Source organism: Zonotrichia leucophrys, chromosome 2, assembly GCF_028769735.1.
Source record: "Zonotrichia leucophrys gambelii isolate GWCS_2022_RI chromosome 2, RI_Zleu_2.0, whole genome shotgun sequence".
In the NCBI taxonomy this organism is placed as follows: Eukaryota; Metazoa; Chordata; class Aves; order Passeriformes; family Passerellidae; genus Zonotrichia; species Zonotrichia leucophrys.
The window spans coordinates 13,596,537-13,612,230 of NC_088171.1; positions in this window are offsets into that span (position 1 = coordinate 13,596,537).

Genomic DNA, 15,694 nt, shown 5'->3' on the forward strand with positions numbered 1-15,694 from the left:
AAATAAATAATACTGAAAGAAAGGGGCAAGACCCATCTCAGCACAGAGAGGTCTCTTCTCCATAGTAATGAATGAAGAGAAATGGATCTGCAGAGTGCACAGGCCTTGACTGGGAAGGATGGCAGCCGCAAGAAGGAAAAGACAAATATCCATGGAACTGGATTCCAGGTCAGTCTCACATAATAGGAGCTGGAAAGTTACGAGGTAGAAAAGCTGTGATTCTAAATAGAACATTATTGAAATGCATTTGTTATTTATTAAAGTGAAGTAGTTAATGAGCCATATTTTGACATGACTTTGAGATGGGACAGTAGATAATACTGGCTGATGGTGGGGATGTGGGGGATGAGGAGAACCAACAAGATTTAATGTCCATTTCAAAGCCTGTTCTGTCAAAAAACTTAGCCTGAATAAATACAATTTCATGATTAGCATTTTAGAAGTGTAGCACATACAGTATGAAGAGTACATTACCAGGTCTCACAATGCTTAGGAAAGCATGTATCTTGTTTTATTTTTAATTAAAGTGGTATTAACATGGAAAGTGATGAAATAGATCACCACCATTTGCAAATTAAAGAGAAAGCAATGATTTAACATTTTTTAAAGTTGATGTGAGTTCACCAGTCTATTTTCTTTTGCTAAGCCATTCAGTGGATTGTCAAAGCATAATAAGTAATGGCATCTTGGATTATGTTAATTGAGATTTTTTAGTTTATTGAAAATGTCACTTCATAGAAACAAATCAGATTAGAGTCCAGGAGCATAGTGAACTTCTGAGGAGCTTACACCAGGTGCAAGAGGAAAAGAATATCTGGAACAGAGAGATTGTGAAGGAAAGACTGAGTTCCAGGTGAAAATCTTACCTGGAAGTTTGTTGTAGATTTATTAAATTTAGCAGTTAAATGGGTTCTAGGAACAGGAGACACACCTGAGATGGTATATCCAAACCATTTTACCTCTAGAGCAAAATGGAGATTATTTTTTCTTACATCTAAATAGTTTTTCTTATGCATGGTTGTTTACTATTATTATTGTTGTTGTTGTTTTCTGTATTGTCAATAAACTTTCTGCATGTTTTAGGAAAACATGAAAGTCTTTGATGGCAGTGATGACTGTTCTGAATTTGATCAGACCCTCAAGAAATTTGGAGGCTGGTTTCTGAGATATTGTGAGAAACATTGTCTACTGACGTGTTGACTAAATGTTATTAAATTATTTCTGTGTTTATCTTTCTTTTATACTTCACTTTAGACCATTACATCATTTACTAATGCACAAGGACAACTTCTGGCCTGCTGAATTTTCAGGGTGAGGAGGGTAATTTCTCTTATTTGGCTGTAGGAACAAAATTTCTGTTAAAAATTTAGAGTATAAGTGTCCTGACTGAAGAATAAGTGTTCTGTCCATTCTTCTTTTTAATTCCTTTATTTACAAAAGAAAACATTGACGTGAAAGTTAATGTGCTGATTTTAGACTAGATACAACCTACCTTAATTCTGAACTTTGCTCTTTGATTTAGTGTCAGTTACCAAAGAACCTTCTCTACTTACATTGCAGGCTGGAGAATATATGTTTTTCTCAAACTAACAGTACTGGTTGTTCTGTTTGCAGATGTAAATTTTGACAGTGATTTTGGGCATTCATCCACAGATACCTAAAGGGCACAAATTACTTGCTTTATTAATTCCTTGTGAAATCTAGGTCATTTCACCAAAGCTAGATATAGCCAAGAATGTTCAGATCTGCTTAAATGTAAGGTCAAACAACTTGACTTTTTAATTAAGGGTAAGCAAAAATGCAGCTATTTCAGAAAATGTATTCTTGTACAGAATGTATTTCAGAAAATGTATCTATTTGATATGAACTAGAATTCTTTCAGGTATTTGCTACTAATGCTTGTGTCTGCTTTCTAATAATTGTCACCCCTAGATGTTTTAAGATCTGCATTGGCATAACCAGTTTTCCATACAGAATTACATGTTCCAATTTAATTAGGAATGGTAGCTCTTATTGCAATGCCAGCAACAATTTTAAACAAATACCATCTCCTGCAGTCTTTTGTGTGCAATTAACTCAAAGCTACAGAAAGAGACCTCATATCCCATGGTGTTCTCAGAGGAAACACTGCCCCATTAAAGGCTGCATTCCATTGTTTTCTCTGTCACTGAGAAAGCCTTGTTCTAATTGGAAAAGTAGTTAATACAAATTTCTATTCTAATAATGGCTGGGTTTGAATCTGGAACAAGTCATTGTTAACAGATGCCACAAGGCAAGGCTCTATGTGAGCAGCAGAACACTTTAGATCCTATTTGCTACACAAGTCTCTCATCTTCAAAGGAAAAAAATTGCCAAGTACTTCACTGAATTAACTTTTTTAACATTCCATTGCTTGTCACAGTCCTTTAAGGGCTTCATCACAACATGGCTTATTTTTAATACTCATCATGCCTTCGTAGTCTCCTTTTGTTTTCTTTTGTTCTCTCTGCACAAAATGAGAAATATCACTGGTTTTCACTTTCTCCTTTGGGTACCACCTTTATTAAGATATCACCCAGTTTCTGGAAATTCTTTTGCTCTAACTGCTTCATTTTGGTTAGGATTTGCAGCACCAAAGGTGGCACACTTTGGGGTACATGCATAATGCTCATTGTTTTTTAAATTACTACTGTAGAGGTATAGATTTTATATCATATATTGAACCCTGAGTATCTTCAAAATCTCTTCTGGAAAATTTTTGGAAAGTCTGTATAGTTAATTGAAGCATTGTTTATTCATTTCAGAAAATTTTCTGTTTAGAGCGAATCCTTGCTGGAAAATCACTTAAAGCACTTGTGTACGTTACTAAATGCCACTATGAACACTGAAGTGTTAAAAAAAAAGAAAGAAAGAAAAAAAAGGAGATCTAAAACATCTCTAGCATTTTGCATATATTGCACTTCTGATGAAATACTTCTATAGAGACAGATACAGTACAGAAGAAACATTTTCTTATAAACTATTGGGGCGAGGGGGTGGAGAAAAATTATTTTTAAATTTCTTGGATAAATTAATAGTCATAAAATTAGGACCTTGTATTCCAGGGTTAGGCCTACTTCAGGGACATGGTTGTACAAACATTCGTGTTGATGACATGATATTTAACCCACAGCCTTGAGTCATTTCTGTAAACCTCACACTGGAAAGGAAGAGGACACTCAGATGTCCTTTAATGCTAACATGTTTCCACTTGTCTTTCCTACTTGAATAGGGAAATCAGAAAGCTCAGCACAGCATAATTGTGTCACCTTGCCAAGGCTGTGACAATTCCTGCTCTGATGTGCAGTTATTTTTAACATGGCTCAGACATCACAGACACAATGCCAGGCCTGCCAGATACAATGTAAGATTTTGGGGCAGGCCTGCAGCTTTCTGGCTTGGCAAGTGGCGAATTCCACCTGTAGAGAACAAACCAAAGATATTATTACCAAAGCTGGGGGAGAAGGTTGTTTTTCTTTCTTCTTTCATATTGTCTCCTCATAGCAAATGTGGGGTTTGCTGTCAAGTTACCATGATTCATAATAAAAGAGGAAGAACAGTGTGCCCCCACATGCTTTTATCCTGTGCTATTCCACTCACAGCACACAAAGACACATGCAAGATCAAGATAAACACCTATTTATATGCTAAAGCCTTCATATGCAAATATCAAGTGATTTAATCCACTTTAAATCTTTAACTTTTTTTTCCATCAAGCCCTGTCTTATTCCATCTCCTAAAATTTCTTCAGCTGATCATAATTATTCACTAGCAACCTTTTCCCAATAATTTCCCATCAAAGGAGAGATGCAGTTTGCCTTGCCTGACTGTTGCTTGCATATGCAACTTTCTTTTCCATGCAAGTCACTAATTAAAATTAGTTTCACAGTTGATTGATTTCATGTCCTATGAAGTTATGGGTTCAAATTTCAGTGACATCCACAGAATGTTTCATCAAAGTGCTGAGTGCACAGTCTCAACAAATTCAGCAGAAGTCCTTACTGGAGGCTCTTCTGGTCAATTTTTCTGCACTTTGTCAAGGCCAAAGGTATGAGAATCTCCTAAGCAGTGAATCTTGAAGTAAAAAATTCATATATCAGTTATGTTCATAAGGATTCTTGATTTATTCACAGACCAAATTCCCATCTTGCAAACATAACACCATCAGAGGGCAATGTCCCTGTGCTGTCTCTAATTTCTAGTGGCTCCTATCTGAGCAAAATCTAATTGTCAGATCTGATTTCAGTGAGAGGATGGAATAGTAGCTTAGTGCCTCTACAGATATTGCTTGGTATTTTCTGGCCTGGTATGTTTTTCTTTAGTCAGGAATTTCTAATCGCTATTTAAAAATAATCATAATGAAGTTTTAATGAAGTTTGAAACTCATAAGTCAAAAGTAAACAAAGGTTTCCTCTTAGAAATACGTGTTTTTCACAACAATTACTTCTAATCCAAGTAAATTGATTTTCCAGCCTTTAATCCATTCTGGAATCTTGAAATTAATTTTCTCTTTAATATAATGTCAAATTGGCTTTTTCCTTTCTTGGTCCCCAAACAGCCAAACTATCAGCCAACATGGTCCTAAATAATTTCTCGTTTGAGTCTTTGTGATAGGGGAATCATTCAGCACCCTTCTTCCTTCGAGTAAAAAACACAAGTGTGCCAAAAGACAGACTGCTGCAGAGATGCTGACGTCTAAAAACACAAAAAAGGCAAAAAAGTATTAGAAATTAAGTGAGCAAAGCAGTTTTGGGGAAGTTATGTGTGTTAGCTTAATTTAACAAAGGTTAATTTTTTTAATTATAGGAGTGCAGAAGGAAAATAAAACACAAGACAGGTATTGTGGAAACAAAAGTGACTGGGCGGAGAAGGAGACATGGAAAAGGAGAACAGCAGACAGGAATTGTAGAAAAAGGTGTGGAAGAAGGAATTATCTGCTTTCTTATCCTGTACAGTAATTTACAAAGAAAGAAGCTGATATCCTCCTGCACTTTTCTGGTTTTGCAAATATGTGCAGGTAAGGTCAAGTGGCCATAAAGCAAAGTGTCCTTGCCCTGCTGTCACCACTGCAGCTCAGCAAACCCAGCCTGGCTCAGCATCTGGGGGGACACCCAGAGGAGGGAGCTGGGTTCAGTCTGACACATGATCTGCACCAGAATTCTGGGCCTTTGAGAAAATGGGAGACCATACGGAGCTGAAACAGGAATTAAATAATCCTAAACTAAATATGACTTCAAACTGGGGAAGGTAAAAGCCAGTATTAGGATTTCCTGCCACTTTCATTGTGGCAATTTTTAAGATTCCCTGTGACAAAACACAGGCACAAAGAAGGCTTCTGTTGTGAAGAGAATTTGGGGTGTATGACACCAGAGAACCTTAATGTAGGATGATAATGTTTTTAACACTGTAAAACTCAAACTCAACACGAGCTATTTTAACTCCATAGGAGAAATCAGAATAATTTAGGAAGCTCTTCACTGCATTGAAACATACTCTGCAGGCACATTTTCATAAAGGAATGACAAAAGACAACAGCAAGTAAAGAAAAATTACTAAACAATATCACCAAAACAGAACGATTTAAAGGTAGGAAACCAAAGTTGGGAATGAATGGTTATTTTCTGCCCTTGAAGTGAAAGGCCACCGTCACTTTGCCATTGACCATACTTCTGAAGGTTCTAAAATTCTGAAGAAAACACCAAGTAGGTAGTAAGGATAGTAAGAATGAGGGCAGACTAGAAGAAATCCATATTCAGTGACTGGGCATTTACATTCCAGATGAAGTGCAATTCAGATATACAGGAAATTATGTGCATAAAAAATAAAAAATTGCAGCTGATAAAATTATTTCTAAGCATATTACAATTTAGGAGTAAAGCTTGTCTGTATCATAGATCAACCCACAAAAATATAAATGCATTACTCAAAAGTAAATATTAAAAATATTTAAAAGAGATAGATAACTAAAGAGAATTTCATGTGTTTCCCACATCTTTAATCTGATACACACTTTAAAGAACCATTTATTAGTGCTAGAAAAGCTCCAAACAAGAACTATGCTAAGTGGTAAAAAACTGGTTAAGTATTAATTATCTAGGGTAGAATATTTTCGTCACTGTCAGCAGAGTGTCTGTGTACAAACCATTTAGTTATACACTGATAAACTTATTTTTAGCTCCTTTCCAGCTGCTGCTGCTGCTATTGCCAAAATTTTGCTTTTGTTGTTTATTTTTTTCTGGCAGACGACAATAATAAGTTGCTTGTGCTAGGAAGTGTTGTATTTCAATACCAGGAAGACTGAGCTGATATGCAAAAAAAAATTTAAATTATTGTTGCTCAAAGGAGAGAAGTAACATAAGTGTCGAGATCCTATAGGATGTTGGATATAGTGAGAAGGTAGGTATGTATGGGATTAATAGTCATGATGACAGGTGATTTACCCTCAGAAAATGAATGCATCAATAGTTATAATAATTGGTGGTTTTTCTATATTTGATGAAGTCTTAGGCAAAAATATTTTGCTGGCTGTATCCCTAAGGCCCAGGCTCAGAGCACACACCAAGACTTCAGTACCCTTCAACAAATTTCTAATTAGGAAACCTTTGAGCCAAAGCAGTATCTTTGCTTTACACAGAACACACCAGTGGTTTCATGTAGCTGTCCAGACCATATATATAAAGGAAGCAAATATAAGCAAAATAGCATGGGGTATTTTCAAAACTGATACTGCAATTCATTCTCTAAACATTGTAACAAATATTCTTTTTCAAACAAATCAACCTATCTTTTGCTTTCCAAAATTGTTTTGATATTCATATATTGTAAAATACTTCATAAAACCCCTCAACAAACACCCTTTATAGCTAGAAGAATTGTGGTGACCAGCACACCAAAAGTTCTGCACATTTTTCAAAGCACAGCATTTAAAGCAAGAGGCTTTTCTGGCCAATCATCCTCAATGGTAACTTTTAAGGGGAATTTTTGAGGGCAGGCAAAGTAGGCTACCATGAAGAAATGCAGAACTTGACAATAAAAATATATGTCATAGAATCACAGAATAGTTGGGTAGGAAGGGACCTTCAAAGGTCAAGTTTTCCAATTCCCTCTGCAATGTCCAAAGGCATTTTCACCTCGATGAGGTTGCTCAGATCCAAGTCCAGCCCGACATTGAAGGTTTCCAGGGATGGGGCACCCACCAGCTCCCCAGGCAACTTGTTCCAGTATTTCACCATATATAAAAACTCAATTTGCTACAATTAGAGCTTAGAGGCAAGAAATATTTCCTCATTAAAACTGTCAAATTTACAACCGTGACGAGTCTAATTTTCTAGAAGTGATAGAAGGGGGAGCAGAAAAATTTCTCTAACCCTAAAAATTATGCAGCAAAGTCAATTTGTAATATATATGAAGTTAAAAATAGGACAAGGCATTATTCAGCTTGTGAAGGAGGGCTTTATTTTCAAAACTAATGTACTTTTTCCCTAACCTCTTCTTCAAAACTGCTGTAATGCCATCAAATTAATTTTCCATTCCAGCATTCTTCCTCAGGTTCTAATCTTCTCTGGCATCTGAAACATTATCAAAAAATAGACTTCTCTTTCTCCCTGTAGTCCTGTGAAAATATTTAAGGATCCCAGTCTATGTAACTTGAATTATGCTGGACAAGGTTAGCTTATTAAAACAAGGAAGAAGGAGTAGGAATGAAAACAATTTGATGAAGTGGCAGCAATCACTATTCTCACTTCTGAGTGCACTGCTCAGCAGCTCTGTTCAATTTGTAGGGCAGAAAAATGTATTTCCTAATCTGGATCTTTCCTAATAAGCTCAGAGTGCAAATTGTTAGCAAAGAATTGCTCAGATTCATGAAAATATCTGAAAATATTTATTTAATTTGCTTAAAAAAACTATTGAAAAAATAAATTCTTATAACCTGGCTGTGTTGCAGACTCTGCTAATTCTGGGTTTGGCACTGCAAAACTCAGTTTTTGCTTATAGAAGAGTGAATTTCTGTCTTTTTCCACAAAGTAGAGAGAATAGGGATTTTTGCAGTGAATGTGAATATGTGTGGAGCACAGACCAGTGTCTATCATGCCCATTTCCCTGACAGTTGACAGCAAAGATAAAGCTGTGCAAAAGTTTGATTTTAAACTTGGGGTTTGTACTAAAATCAAGTCCAACTGTATGTATTTTCTCACATTGAAAGTAAAATGGCATTCAGAATCCAAAATCAGTGAAACTCAGCAGAAAGATTACAGGAATAAGGGGAAACATTTCTGTGGTGAAGGCCTGTATATGTAAAAATCATCTTTCTCCTTTTTCAGTGGGCTTGAGTAAGTCAAACTCTGCAGCCTTTAGTATTTCAAAACATTATTTTCTCCTTTTCACTGACAGGAAAAAAGTCCTGAAATGTTGCTCTGCACCCAATATTTTTGGGTAAGGGAATCTTAAAGTACCCATACAAGTGTAAAGCAAGTAATTTAAATGCACTGTAGCATTTACACTGTGGTAGCACATATAGAAGTAACAAGTTCAAGACTTCCTTAAGAGTGTGTATTGCAAATGACCACAAGAGTGGTTTGTAGTTTGTTATTTATGCAGCATCTGAGAAGCAGAAATTTACTAGGAGGAGGGAGCATGGAAAAACAAATTTGCAATTTGCTGAAAACTGGAACTATCTTGAAATAAAAACATTCCATATTGAAAATTAACCTTTTTTTAAAATAATTTATTTACAACTTCATTCCTAATTTACAGAAAAAAGGTTTTAGTGATTGCATAGCCCTTCTATTATTTTTCCAATGTCACACTGCAGCATTTCTTTTGACCTTTCTTCATAACTTCACATACATTAGATATTATAATATAAAAAGGTCTAATTCTCAGGCAAAAAATGTGAAACCTGCTTTGCTTATACACCTAAGAAGAAAAACTGTTGCTGGATTAAAATTTAGATCTGTGTAACATCAATGTTTAACAGCAATTCAAATGATACACAGGGATAATGACTTCTATTTAACTCCTTCTCATCAGGTTCTCTTACTCTTTATTATTGGCTGCATCTATAAATAAGTAAATGTATATCGAGTTTGCATGATGCACCTTGATCTGAACAGCATCAAAATTTTGGGTTAATAAAATGGGAAAAAATATCAGCTATATTAGTAACAAGACAGCAACACATGGTGAACTATGCTGATTAAATGTACAGATGCTATACATATGTTAAAATCAGAAATTAAGGAGCAGATGGAAAAAGAAGTTTCTCCATTTCATAGAAGGAAATTAAACACTCTTACAGCAGGTTATGGCATATTATGGTAATTCATTTACACACTTACTACAGCCTAAACTCTGTAATACGGAACATTAATTGGAATTTGGTGAGTAACTGCTCCTCCCTCTCTGTTTGTCTATCTGTATTGTTGATTATTTTCTTTTTATCACTTTGGCAAACTTTCCCACCATTTACCACGTGTAAAATAATGACACAGTGCATTTCTACATTCCAAAACTACAGGTCACTGTAATGTCTGAGTGTGCATCACATGACCTCAGAAACTCAGACATATTTTCTACAGCTACCACAATAAAATAGGCTTCCAGGCTCTGGTTTTATGTAGCAAAAAAATAATATATTAATTAAACTTCAATGTCCAATGATATTGAAATTATGCCAATAATTACCTTTCCTTGGGCGTGCATTCAGAATGGAAATTATTATTGCAGATTTGTTTGAGAAATTAACTCTGGGCCAGAAGCTGCAGACTTAATTCCACAAGTGTATGAAAGTGTGTGATTTTATTTTTCCCCTCCCCACCCTCCTAGAAGTTCCCGCTATGCAGACCTGCAGGATATTTTTAACACAATAAAATATTAACATGACAAAGTACCCTGTGTTACAGAGAGACAACACTGCAACCCAGGACACAAGGCAAGATAATAAAATACAGAAAATAAACCAGCTGCTGACTTAACAAAATCAAGTGGCCAATCATGTATGGGTATGCATAAACCCATAGAAAAGTACAACTGTGTACATTATATTTAATTTCAGTTTCTGCATACTATATTAAAATAGCCCTTTACAGACTTCATTTCAAGGCTATAAGGAAATTTCAAGAGGTGGAAAGGAGATACTGTGCAATGTATTCAAGAACAGTAGGGCAAGAACAGAGTAGGCAGTCTAGTAAGAAATGGCTTTGAGTGGTGAGCTATAGATTTTAAACCCCTCTCCATATGTTTTTATATATAAATTTTATATTAGATAGTTAGTACAGGAAAAAAGCCCACCATAAACAGAAATAATCCCAAGAGTACTCTTCTGACTTACCCCAGACAACAGGCAGGAGTCTTGGTTGTTCCACAGCCATTGAATTCCCATTCCTGACTACCTAAGTGTATGGATTGAACTGGAAAAAACAATTCAAAACCTTTTTTTTCTCAAAATCTTCCCCTTAATGGTTTGGGCAGTTTCCTGAAAGGCAGGAAATTACATTGAAGCTTGCTCTGACAGCAAGGGCCCTAAAACATCTAATGGATAATTTCCCAGCGAGGGCTGCCATGAACGGCTCCCGCTCCGCTGGGCTGCTCTGCCAGAGGGGACAGAAGCTCCCTTGCCTCTTGCTCCACAGGTTTGGTGGCAAAGGAAATGTTTCTGTCACTCGCTGTGACACGTCCCAGAGATGGCTGATTTCACTGGTTTGTCCTTGGGGAATGCCATCCCCTCATCCTCACCCAGGCATTGTCTGAGATAGTGCTAATAAGCCTAACCAAAACCATGCCAAAGAAATGTGAATAATCAAACAGTGTGTAGCATGAAAATTCTCAGTTTCTTGCCCTGACCTCATTTAGTTCATTAACGCAGGCAGGCAGGAATGGAGGAGAACCACATTTCCAGGCACTTCAGTCTTCGAGCATTATTGTCTGAATCCTCATTTTCTTATAGCATTGTTTTCTTTTGTTTTACTTATTTATACTTGACTTTGCCAAAACTAAATTTATGATCTGATTTTTAGAGGTGACAAGGAATTAAAATGTACACTTTCAATAGAGCTTTAAGTATCTGGAACATCAATTTAATTTTGGCAAAGGGAGTTAGGGCAATGATGCAGTGAACAGAAACACAGGCAGTCTCCTTAAAGGAGTTAGAATGAAAACACAGGCTACTAACAAGAAGGCATAAAAACAACACAATAAAGTTAACTTAGGGTGATAAAAAATTATGCGTACTTTTACTGCTTTAAAAAATACTAACCTTTTTATTATAATTTTCTAAATTAAAATTTATTTCAAAAAGGAAGAGAAAAAAAAAGTGATACTTGTGTGGAAAACAGTGCCAGTTTTTTCAATGATTTCAACAAATCCTCGTTTTGTCTTATTCTGCTACAGCTTTAGTGTCAACTAGATCTCAGTCTGATCTTGGCCTGCGATGAAAACCTTGGTGCCTACATGCAGCAGAACTCAAATATATCTGTACTTTCATCAGACTCATCATCATTCACTGGCTGACCAAGGTACCTTGAGCCCTATGAAGGCTTATGAATTTTATTGATATTTTCTCTGGACAAATGCATAAAATATGCAAATCTATACAGAAAACTGACAAACATCTATTTTAAAATGTTTTAAATGAATGTATCTATTGCTCCAATTGCTGTTGTCAAAACAAGAGAAGAAATTCTATGTTTAAAATCCTTTCAAGTATCTGTATTTTCCCTTCACAAAAGTCTTTAGAAAAGTCAGCCTAAATATTACAGACGTGGAGTTTATAGGGGGAATGAAATTGTGAAATGGCGATTGTGTTTCGTTTCTTTTTGGCAGGTCTCTTAGAACAGAGTTAGCAGCATTTCTGTTCCTACATTTTCCAGGAACACACTCAGACTGGATTCACAGTACAGTTCTGCAGACAAACCACAGCCAGTTTATGAGGATTGAGAGGATTCACAAGAGGCTCTAAACCTGCAGACAGACTGCAGAAGTTGTGGTCGAAGCATGGAAATTCAAAACCTGTAGATTAGGCCTCCAGACTAATAATTGTTCCTCTAAGTAGAAATGGATGAGTATAATTTAATGCACATATGCTTTTTTGGTTCTTTTCTTTACTAACCAGCTAAAAAGGGTCTTTACTAAGGCGGGTATAACTGTTCCCCTGGTTACAGAATTAGTGTTCAGTTTTCTTTCCTTGCTAAATAAGAACTTTCCTAAATAAATTCTAGTGTTCTGATGGCTTCTGAAAGAAAACAAAAAACATTTAGCTTTTGACAACTATTCTATGTTTTAAAGCTAAGGAAAGACCTAGAGTATTCTGCAGTCCTTATTTTATTTTATTTTTACTATAAATTCCTTGCAATTTTCCTTACTTTTTCTTAAGAAGTTTTACACTAGATCCCAAAGAATTGTAACACATTTGCTTTTGACAGCAATTTCAGTCTTAGATTTTATTGTTGCTATTTTTTATGTTCTCTGAAGTTTCCAATTCTCGAAAACAACTTGAAAATGAGAAGAAATTGGCATTTAAGGGGACACCAACTACCTCAAACAAGAGAGCCAGAACTGAGCCATTTGGGATGACAATTTAAGCCATTCTTGGGCTTGCCAGGTACCTTGAGGAACTTCTTGCTTTCAGTACTAGGGGAATCAATCATATTGAATGCCTTGATATAAATCCCCCAGGGATTGCCTGAGCCAGCTCAGCTTCTGAGTCACTAATGAGTCATAATGCTTTGTCAAAAAATTGCTCCCCAGCACTTCAGGTTCAAGTGGAGGGAATTCTGAACTCACACCGGTGCTCCATAGGAGGCCTCTAACAAAGCAAGGCAAGGTCTGCAGGCAGACACAGTACCTTTCATTCCACCTCCTGGGGTGGCTGGAGAAATTAGACAGGCTTTCAGGCATATAGGCCTTTTTCTAGGCCTGAAAGAACTTTAAAAACTAGATACTAGTAGAGACCAATGACTCAGAGTTTAGTTAGACATGTATCAATTAGATCAACTTTGAAAGAAAGGATAGTTGGTGACTGTGGAGTATAGGAGATGTAATTAGGGGAAGGCAGAAGAGAGGCAGAGAGATGGTGAGGTTCTTTCAGCCTACAGAAAAGAGAAAGAAATTCTTTCTGCCATGTGGAACATGGCAAAGAGAGGCAAAGGGATAGAGAATTTACTCCGCCATAAAATCAGTATCTTTCTATAAAGCCCCTGATTATCATGAAACATAAATTTTAGTTCTCAGTATATATTAAATATATATTTTTTAGGTTTATTTTCTTTTTTTTGCCAACTATAACTGTGCTTTAACAAGTGGTGCTATCTCAGCTTTACTGCTTCCTCACTATTACCTTCCTCATACACCTGCCACCTTCGATACCTACAGCAAATCTGCACTGTAGCAAAACAAGGAACCAAAGAAAATAATATAATAACTTAAAAGAATAATTGCCTGTAATTGGTAAAGAAAAGAGTAATTGCCTGTAATTGATAAAGGAAAGAAAGGAAGGTCGATACATTGCTTGAGATTTCCATTTGTCACATATTCATGCAAAATATCTTTTTTTTCTATTTTTGTGTAAGTTTACTTGATCTAGACTACAAGGATGGAAGAAATTGTGTCAGTATTACCTGTACAAAGATGGGACAGCAGAGCCTCCTTCTTCTAAGCTCATGTATGTGCATAGTTGAAGAACAGGTTATATCTCTATGTCTCTCTGCATCTGCCTTTTGTGAATTACTTTTCAGCAAAATTACTCTTCTTTCTGTTCCAACATGGCAAATCTCAGTTTTATTCAGTATCTGTCATGTTCATGACATCCCAGATGTTCTTGTTACTTGTAGATCTGCACAATTACCTAAACAAATTTCCATTTCTTCTCAATATCAATGAATTTAAGATATAATGAAAAGCAAAAATGTTAATCCTGAACATTAATGAGCACTATAGTATGAGTAGCAAGTGATAAATTTATTCCTGTCACTAAAATACTTCTAATAAACATGGGGCAGATAAAAACACAAATGTTTTAGATCTCAGTTAGCTAAGTGGTTGTTAGTTCCTTGTGGAAGCAGAAGACATTTATTCAACAAAGGGCTTAGGATAAAGACAAAATAAATAGCTCCAGGGTAGAAACACAGGGTCAGTGCTTTCACACATCCTGAATGATTTGACGGTGTTTATTTCTGTTTCTAAACAGTAGATGCATTCCTGTAGTAATGATGACACTGAACACTCACAAAAACATACACACACACCCACACACATGCAAATTCACACATGTACATGTGCTCAAGTGGTCATGTGTGGGGAGATGTTCAGCAAGTTGGAAGCCTGCTCCTTCCTTCCTTCCTTCCCTCTTTCTTTCTTTCTTTCTTTCTTTTCTTTCTTTCTTTCTTTCTTTCTTTCTTTCTTTCTTTCTTTCTTTCTTTCTTTCTTTCTTTCTTTCTTTCTTTCTTTCTTTCTTTCTTTCTTTCTTTCTTTCTTTCTTTCTTTCTTTCTTTCTTTCTTTCTTTCTTTCTTTCTTTCTTTCTTTCTTTCTTTCTTTCTTTCTCTTTCTTTCTTTCTTTCTTTCTTTTTTTCTTTCTTTCTTTCTTTTCTTTCTTTTCTTTCTTTTCTTTCTTTTCTTTCTTTTCTTTCTTTTCTTTCTTTCTCTTCCTTCCGCCACTTCCTTCCTTCCTTCCTCTTTCTTTTACTTCCCTTTCTCTTTCTCTCCCCACTCACTTTCTCTTTCCTGCCTATCTGCCTACTTTTCATCCTTTCCTGTTTCTTGCTAGAAAGGAAATAGCAACAGAAGTTTGATTACTGTAAATTTTTAGTGTGTTCATTTCACTTAGTTTTAGCTACCAAGCTCCCTCCAGATGAAGTGCCATTGCCATGTGGCTCTTCTGTCTCTTATCTCCCATTACCTCTGAAAGAAATACATATCTGCTCCCACCATGAGGCAGGTAAATGTAAGTACCTACTCCAAGGTGTCTGGAGAGCTGTAGAGAGCCCAATGTGGAGATCAGCATCCAGTCAGCTGGGTGACTGCAGATTCTATCACCTGACTCAGCTAAGGCCTGGTAAGTTTGCTGAAACAAAGATTTCTGGTGCAATTTGAGATGCCCTGGAGAATCCAAGATATCCATGGAGGATCAACAGATAAGATTCATGGAAAACCTGTGTGCTTCTAGAGCAAAATGGGGGAGTCAGGTGAGAGATCCCAAAGCATTTCATGCTGACATTAGGTGATTATTTCTAGGCAACTGAACTGAATGACTGATCCCTCTGGACTGTGCAAGGAGTTCAGATTACAAATAATCCCCCAAATGTTGCTGTGTTAAACTGAATCCTTCTTTGGTTGATGGCCTAACAGTGCACACAGCAGTGACTTCAGCTGCCTAAACATGAGCACCAGGGCTATATGAGAGTCTCTAAATCACCTGTAAAATCTGACCTTATAGGCTGAACACAAGACATGAGGGACACGATGAAGAATCCAGAGTGTCTAATGGAGACCAGGAATGAAGAACCACAAAACTTAAAGTGATGCCTAAGTTCAGGAAATTCAGCCCATCCTCCAATTTTCATTCAAATAAGAACAGATTTGGTTAGTCTTATTTTTAGTTATGGACAAAATTAACACATTTATAGTCTGAATTTATAAAAAACTTCTAAACTACAGACGACATATATTTAAACTAATGACATT